Here is a 7500-nt window from a genome sequence, read left to right as displayed (position 1 = left end):
AGTTTAGTTTGATAATTTCTCGACGACTTGCGCACATGTTAGACTCCTTGGTCCGTGTTTCAAGACGGGTCGGGTGGGACCCGACTTCTACTCTCCGCTCTGGGCCTCCACAGGTTGAGCACCGCAACTTTTTCTCTTTTACAAAAAAAAGCTACGACACCTCCCGGGAGGAGACAGGTCACGACCGGGCAGTACTGTTGGGAAACGCCGCGCTCGTCATCGCGGCACCCGCGAAGGTAACCACGAAACTCGCTAACGGACGCCCCGTGTAACAGACACCCAGTCGGTCGCGGAGTCCTACTAGGCCCCCCACTTGCGGACCTTGGCGTGGCTATTGCGATCGCAGAACGACTTATGCAAGAGAGCCGCCAATTCAGGCAGTCTCCATGCAGCGTTAAGGGCATACAACCAAGTGCCGGGAGCGGGGACTTGTTCGACCTTCGAGGGCCCACCCGTTTAACCCCCTGAACGGTTTCACGCACTCTTGAACTCTCTCTTCAAAGTTCTTTTCAACTTTCCCTCGCGGTACTTGTTCGCTATCGGTCTCGTGGCGATATTTAGCCTTAGAAGGAGTTTACCTCCCGCTTAGGGCTGCACGCTCAAGCAACCCGACTCTTGGGAAGGGATCCGATGCACGGTCTCGGCTCGTCTTATCTACGGGCCTGACACCCTCTGTGGGTTGCTCGCCCCGTTCATGGAGACTTGGACGATAGATACCGGACAGACGCGCACGATCCTCCCGAACACCACATTCCTCGGCACCCGCTCAACCGGGCGCGAGGTTCGGTGCTGGGCTCATCCCTGTTCGCTCGCCGCTACTAAGGGAATCCTTGTTAGTTTCTTTTCCTCCGCTTACTGATATGCTTAAGTTCAGCGGGTAGTCTCATCTAAACTGAGGTCAGAATGAATTGTTTGTTTTCAAAAGGAGACAACACTTTATCTAGCTCGGCAGACTTTGGCGTTTTAAAGCCGGGAAAGATTGAATAATTGCCGGTTCAAATTTTTTTTTTTCGAAATAAAGCGAGTCTCTCGTTATTCGCAAAAATTAATTTACGAAAAGTGACAGGGCGTCCTGCGGCTTTTTGTATTGAAACAACGCGTCGTGCGCGAACCAAGCTTGCATAACGAGCGGTTAGAGTGAGTGATAATTCGCGGTGGTCGACACTTCGACACGCCCGGCGCACACACACAACTAAACTCGCGTTGAAGCGGTATATCGCGCACACGCAGCCGACACCTTGTTCGAGAAGATGTGTTTATTTCTAAAATTTTTTTTTGAGTTGGCTCAAAAATTTCCCATCTGTTTTGCCATCGAAAAAGGTTTCTTTTGAATAGAGAGGAAAAAAACAAAACAGGGCGAACCTTCTTTTATTTTTCCCCCTTTTTTGTATTTGAGGCATCGCGGACACTTAAGTCGCGCGGCACCCAGACGTTAGAGATTCGGGAGCTTTTATGCGGTCAGGCCGGGTGAAAAATAAATCTCGCCGCGACCCAACATGCAAAACCAAGACTGAAAAAATCTCTGTTCGTTCATCATTCGACCGACCCTCAGTCAGATGTGGCCCGAGCGAGAAGCTGGGCCGCCATTTACGTTCAAGATTTCGATGCTCCATGTGTTCTGCAGTTCGCATGGATTAGCGCACTTTGCTGCGCTCTTCATCGATCCACGAGCCTAGTGATCCACCGTTCAGGGTCGTATATAAAACGACATATTCGTTTTCTTCTCTCTTTTTCTCCAACCCGCCCAAGCAAATGAATGCGAGGGCGGAGAAAGAAAGCCAGAAAGAAAATGTTCCGATAAACACTCGTACTAGAATTTGGGTTTAGTGTGTTATTGTGATTTTGAATTCTTCCTACTTCATCGAGAGGGCGAAGGGCAAGCTTAAAAAACATTCGGTTTTCAACGGCATAGTGTCGGGCTTTGGAGTGTTAGTCTATACGACGCACACGCACGCAACCACGAGTATCTACGCCCGAAAAGAACGTCCAGAGTAAAGTCTCACACTTTCGTCCCCCACCGAGAATCAAAAAATCCCGAAGACGAAGAGAGAAACAAAAAAAAAACAATTTCGATTGGGCGTATCCGCTTTAAACCACCGCGCATCAGAGCGCCTGATACCCGTTCAAAATCTTGATGTTTTTTTTTTTTTTTTCCGACTCTCCATCCACCGAGTTTTTATTTTTCAAAGTGTTTGATTTAGGGACTAAGACTTTATAAAATCTCCTTTATTGTTCCTTCGGTACTCGCGGCCCAGGCGGGCTATCGTATTCTTCACTCTACTAACGTCAACACTGTGAGCGCCGCTAAAGGTCGAATGAATCTATAGAGACATTCACCATCGAAGCAGGAAGAATTTGCTCACGGCCATAGACCAAATCGAAAGACTTTGTGTTTTTTTTTGAGCCGAGAGGAAAGAAAAATCAATTTGAAAAGGCGAATCCGCTTTAAACCACCGCGCATCAGAGCGCCTGATACCCGTTCAAAATAAATGATTTTCTTCCGTCAACCCACACATAGTTCATACGATGTCTTACGCCGAAAGACTTTTGATGGGGTTTTTTTTGTTTTGCAACTTTTAGTTGTTTCGTGCTCAACCAAAGCCATATGCGCAAAACATTTGTCTTGTTCGTTTATGATCCTTCCGCAGGTTCACCTACGGAAACCTTGTTACGACTTTTACTTCCTCTAAAGGATCAAGTTCGACCATCTTTCAGTCTCGCCGTTGGTAGGCACCGCACGGGCAGAGATTGCTCCCCACTCGACGGCACCCCGACAAGCCCGTCCGAAGGCCTCACTAAATCATTCAATCGGTAGTAGCGACGGGCGGTGTGTACAAAGGGCAGGGACGTAATCGACGCGGGCTAGTGACCCGCGCCTACTAGGGATTCCTGGTTCATGGGGATCATTGCAGTCCCCAATCCCAACCACGAAGGAGGTTCAGCGGTTACCCGGTCCTTTCGGACAGGGAGAGTGAAACACGCTGATTCCTTCAGTGTAGCGCGCGTGCGGCCCAGGACATCTAAGGGCATCACAGACCTGTTATTGCTCACTGTCACGCGGCTGGACGCCGCTTGTCCCTCTAAGAAGACTGCGTGACGGACGCGAGAGCAGAAGGTATCGCCGGGGATGACGACGACCGAATAACAATAGAGCCAGCCCCCGCGAGACATTCCCGACAAAGCCCCGCCATACCTCATCCGCCAGGCAACCAACCCGTGAAGGCCGTACACCCGACGAACAAAGCACAACGAAACCAAGCCGAGAGATTGCCTCACTAAAGGAACCAGTCCCACCGAGACCCGAATCGCCGCCACCTGATCCCGACGCCTCCGTACTCCCTTCGGTTTCAATTGATAAAACCCGTCACCTATTTAGCAGGCTAGAGTCTCGTTCGTTATCGGAATTAACCAGACAAATCGCTCCACCAACTAAGAACGGCCATGCACCACCACCCACCGAATCAAGAAAGAGCTCTCAATCTGTCAATCCTTCCAGTGTCCGGGCCTGGTGAGGTTTCCCGTGTTGAGTCAAATTAAGCCGCAGGCTCCACTCCTGGTGGTGCCCTTCCGTCAATTCCTTTAAGTTTCAGCTTTGCAACCATACTTCCCCCGGAACCCAAAGACTTTGGTTTCCCGGAAGCTGCCCGTCGAGTCATTGGAGTAACTCCGACGGATTGCTGGTTGGCATCGTTTATGGTTAGAACTAGGGCGGTATCTGATCGCCTTCGAACCTCTAACTTTCGTTCTTGATCAAGGAAAACATTCTTGGCAAATGCCTTCGCTGTTGTTCGTCTTGCGGCGGTCCAAGAATTTCACCTCTGTCGCCGCAGTACGAATGCCCCCGTCCGTCTCTATTGACCATTACCTCGGGTCCAAAAGTAAAAGACCAGCAAAATCGGACCGAGGTCCTATTCCATCATTCCATGCTGCGATATTCAGGCGTTGGGATACACCTGCTTTGAGCACTCTAATTTGTTCAAAGTAAACGTTGCCGGCCGCCCGAGACACCCGGTGAAGGGCACCCCGAACGATTGACTGGGTGGAGCGAATCGAGTCAACTACGACCAAAATTTAAAAAAGAACCCGAAAGAACTTTCCAACTCTGGCCGCAGATACAACAACGACGCACCGACCACCACTCCGGCGATGTTGTCCGACCGTGAAGAGAGTCGGGCTTTGACACCCGGGCTCCCAGAGCGTGAAACGCAACACCCTTGATTCAGAGCGGCGCCGCCCGGCCGAAGACAGACATCCGACTACGAGCTTTTTAACCGCAACAACTTTAATATACGCTATTGGAGCTGGAGTTACCGCGGCTGCTGGCACCAGACTTGCCCTCCAATGGTTCCTCGTTAAAGGATTTAAAGTGTACTCATTCCAATCACGGGGCCTCGGAAGAGTCCCGTATCGTTATTTTTCGTCACTACCTCCCCGTGCCGGGAGTGGGTAATTTGCGCGCCTGCTGCCTTCCTTGGATGTGGTAGCCGTTTCTCAGGCTCCCTCTCCGGAATCGAACCCCGATTCCCCGTTACCCGTTGCAACCATGGTAGGCGCGTAACCTACCATCGACAGTTGATAAGGCAGACATTTGAAAGATACGTCGCCGGCGCGAAGGCCGTGCGATCGGCGTGAAGTTATCCAGAGTCACCAAAATTGGTACGGTGCGCGAGCCCGAAAGCCCGGCCCCGACTGGTTTTGATCTAATAAAAGCACCTCTTCTGCGAGCCCGAAAGCCCGCAGTCGAGGCTCGAGTGCATGTATTAGCTCTAGAATTACCACAGTTATCCAAGTAGGATGGAGTGGATCTAAGGAACCATAACTGATTTATTGAGCCATTCGCGGTTTCGCCGTCTAGCGGCTTGTACTTAGACATGCATGGCTTAATCTTTGAGACAAGCATATGCTACTGGCAGGATCAACCAGGTATTTCGTGTATGTTTGTTTGATATGCATCCGGCGAGTTGCGGGTTTTTATTTCGCCCACGCATCACCAAACACACACCAAATCAACACGTTTTTCGTTTTTTTTCTTTTTCTTCGGAAACTAAAATTTTTGATCGCAACGCCTGGCGTGTCACAGCGAGTCCCAGTGAAGAGAAACACCGATCCGATCCGTTTGTTGGATTTTTTTCATTTCAATTTCCAAAGTCAAAGACCATTCAACGGTCTATGAGCCCAAAGTGAATCGGATTCATTCGACCGGTCTTGATATATTCATCAACTTTTTTTCCCGTATTACGGTTTTCGACGGTCATATGTGGCGTGCTGTATGCTCATAAGTCAAGCCTGCTTTACTAAGCTGACAAGCATACATCTTTTAAATTTTTGTGGGCTCAGAGTTTTATTTTTATTTTTCCACCGCCGAGGCACACTCTCGCATCACCCCGCACGACACACACACACACACACCTCACCGCTCAACGGTCACACGAGGCAGAATTTTCCGCAAAGACTTTCGAAGAGAAAGAGAAAACTCGGAACAACCGCGGTCAGAGGCCAGCATAGAGGCATCGTATAGAAAGTCATGGGCGGAAAAAAACAAATCATTTCAAGTCGAGACAAGCAACCAGACTACCCCTATAAAAGTGCGCAATTCTTTAAGAGTTCACCGAAGAATGACCGAGATCAAGTATGCACGAAACGAACATATTCCAAGGGCAGCTGAATAAGCGATTCTGCGCCGAAGCGCGAGAAAAGCAAGCGGTACACCGATGGGGATCGTTTTTTTATCGTGTTAGATTCGTTGTTGTCAAGCAAGGATTCTCAAAATGTTTTTTGCATTGCACCCAAGTTTCGTACTGATTACTTGTCGCAGACCGGTGACTGTCAAAAAAAATTTTTTTACGTTTTTTCTTGAGAGGTCACTGCCTACACACAACTCCGGGCGGGCCGTACACTCACAGCCGTTTGAATTCTCCCTTCGTGTGTCATGGCCATAACTGAGCGTACATCTTACCGGGCGCCGAGTTGATCTGGCTTGTTCGATGAACGTTCGGGATACGTACAATCGATATAGCTCCAACCGTAACTCGTTTGTAATTACGCCGGCCATACTCAGCGGGCGCTCAGCTCAGCTCTCGATATCTTCCGTCGAAGGGAAGTTCGTAGTAAAAGAGAGTCAGAGTCGACGCCACATTTTGCGGTCCTCGCATCTCATCCGATTTTTGAATTTTATAGATTTGCCATCACTTCCACCCAATTCTCTCGTATATTTCAATCTCTTGACTTTGTCCGACCGGGCCGTCTTCGCCCCCCTTCAACTCCGTCCATCTCCACTTCTGTGTTCCACACAACGAGCTTCCGTCAAACGGCAAAATGTGAAATATGCGCACGCCGCACGAAATAATTTGAAAGCGTTCTGTTTGGTGGCTTTTTTATTTTTTATCTCTCGGCTCACACACACACACACACATTTCCGCCTGAACGGTAATTTTTTTTGATACGGTGTCAAAAAGTGAAAAGACGCGCACCATTTTCTTTTCTCTTCCGTATCGTCGCTGACGGTAAACGCTGATGGTTATGATGCCGTAAGTTTGGAAGAAAGAATCTTTCCCGTCTTGTCTTGTTACGGTAAAATAACAAAGAACAAGCGTCCGATTTCTCTCACAGACGGCCACAGACAAACCACACGTGCCGAAGAAACGAAACGTCCGAAACCAAAAAAATGTTTGACGCGCGCACCTCTTCTGAACTTTTCGACCAAGAGTCGTTGGATCGAGTGACGAGCTTCTCAGCTGTCGCACCAATCGGTGAAGCGGGCGTTTGAATTCCCGTCCACATCGCGGTTCGGATATATTTTTACATATACCGACCATCGGAAATTTCGAAAACGGTTTTACCGAAGGAATGATATTTCACACACCGACAGCTCATCGAGTTCGTCTCCGTTCAACGGTTTTTTTTTTTAAGACTTTTTGATCGCATGGGGCTAAACTGGTTAGAGCAAAGCCGCGATCCAAGCAGTGAAAAAAAAACAAAGACAGTGCAAGCGCGATCGAACGGAATCGAAACTAAAATCATGTGAAGTGGCGGGCGGAAAGGAGCTCAGCTACGGTGGAAATGAAACTACAACTAACGCCGAACCGGACAACTTCCCATTCTGCGTCTTCGTTTCATTTCCCAAAGCTCCCCGTCGATACCAAAGTTTTTGCGTCGAAGCTACTAAAGAAATTTCGCGCTTTCCTTTTCGCCTCTTTCGCCTTCCCTTCGATATCTATCCAACCACCGGCTTCGACTTTATTTCTTTCACCCGTCTATTCGCCCGATAGTCGACGGTCGGCCATTCTTTGGTATCGGCCAGGCGGACTAACAAGAAGTAAGACTCGTTTGAAAAATTTGGACCGGGCTTTACAATCGCTGCTTGTCGTAATGTCGCAAATTTGAAAAAAATTTTCAATTCGAGAAACCAAACTATTCGACACTTCGAAAATTTTTGGGACTCTGAAAATTTTTCCGAGTTTAGGAATCGAGACCTCTTCTATACTAAGGAAAACCACTAAT

The 7500-nt window shown here is 48.7% G+C and overlaps 3 non-coding genes across 3 annotated transcripts in view; all 3 read right to left on the bottom strand.

The window, feature by feature from the left end:
- The window catches only part of LOC124319662, a 4575-nt gene extending 3674 nt beyond the window's left edge, over positions 1 to 901 (bottom strand). The window contains exon 1 of the ribosomal RNA XR_006913360.1: positions 1 to 901. This exon is cut by the window's left edge and continues 3674 nt beyond it. This is a non-coding gene — a ribosomal RNA (large subunit ribosomal RNA).
- A 641-nt stretch (positions 902 to 1542) lies between these two features.
- Positions 1543 to 1695, bottom strand: LOC124319663. The gene has a single exon (XR_006913362.1). It is a non-coding gene; the product is annotated as a 5.8S ribosomal RNA (ribosomal RNA).
- Positions 1696 to 2631: 936 nt separating this feature from the next.
- LOC124319665 lies at positions 2632 to 4926 on the bottom strand. The gene has a single exon (XR_006913364.1). It is a non-coding gene; the product is annotated as a small subunit ribosomal RNA (ribosomal RNA).
- Positions 4927 to 7500: the final 2574 nt, after the last annotated feature.

Source organism: Daphnia pulicaria, unplaced genomic scaffold, assembly GCF_021234035.1.
Source record: "Daphnia pulicaria isolate SC F1-1A unplaced genomic scaffold, SC_F0-13Bv2 h1tg000189l, whole genome shotgun sequence".
NCBI lineage: Eukaryota > Metazoa > Arthropoda > Branchiopoda > Diplostraca > Daphniidae > Daphnia > Daphnia pulicaria.
The sequence above is the reverse complement of the archived record's forward strand: the minus strand, read 5'-3'. Positions and strand labels throughout refer to the sequence as shown.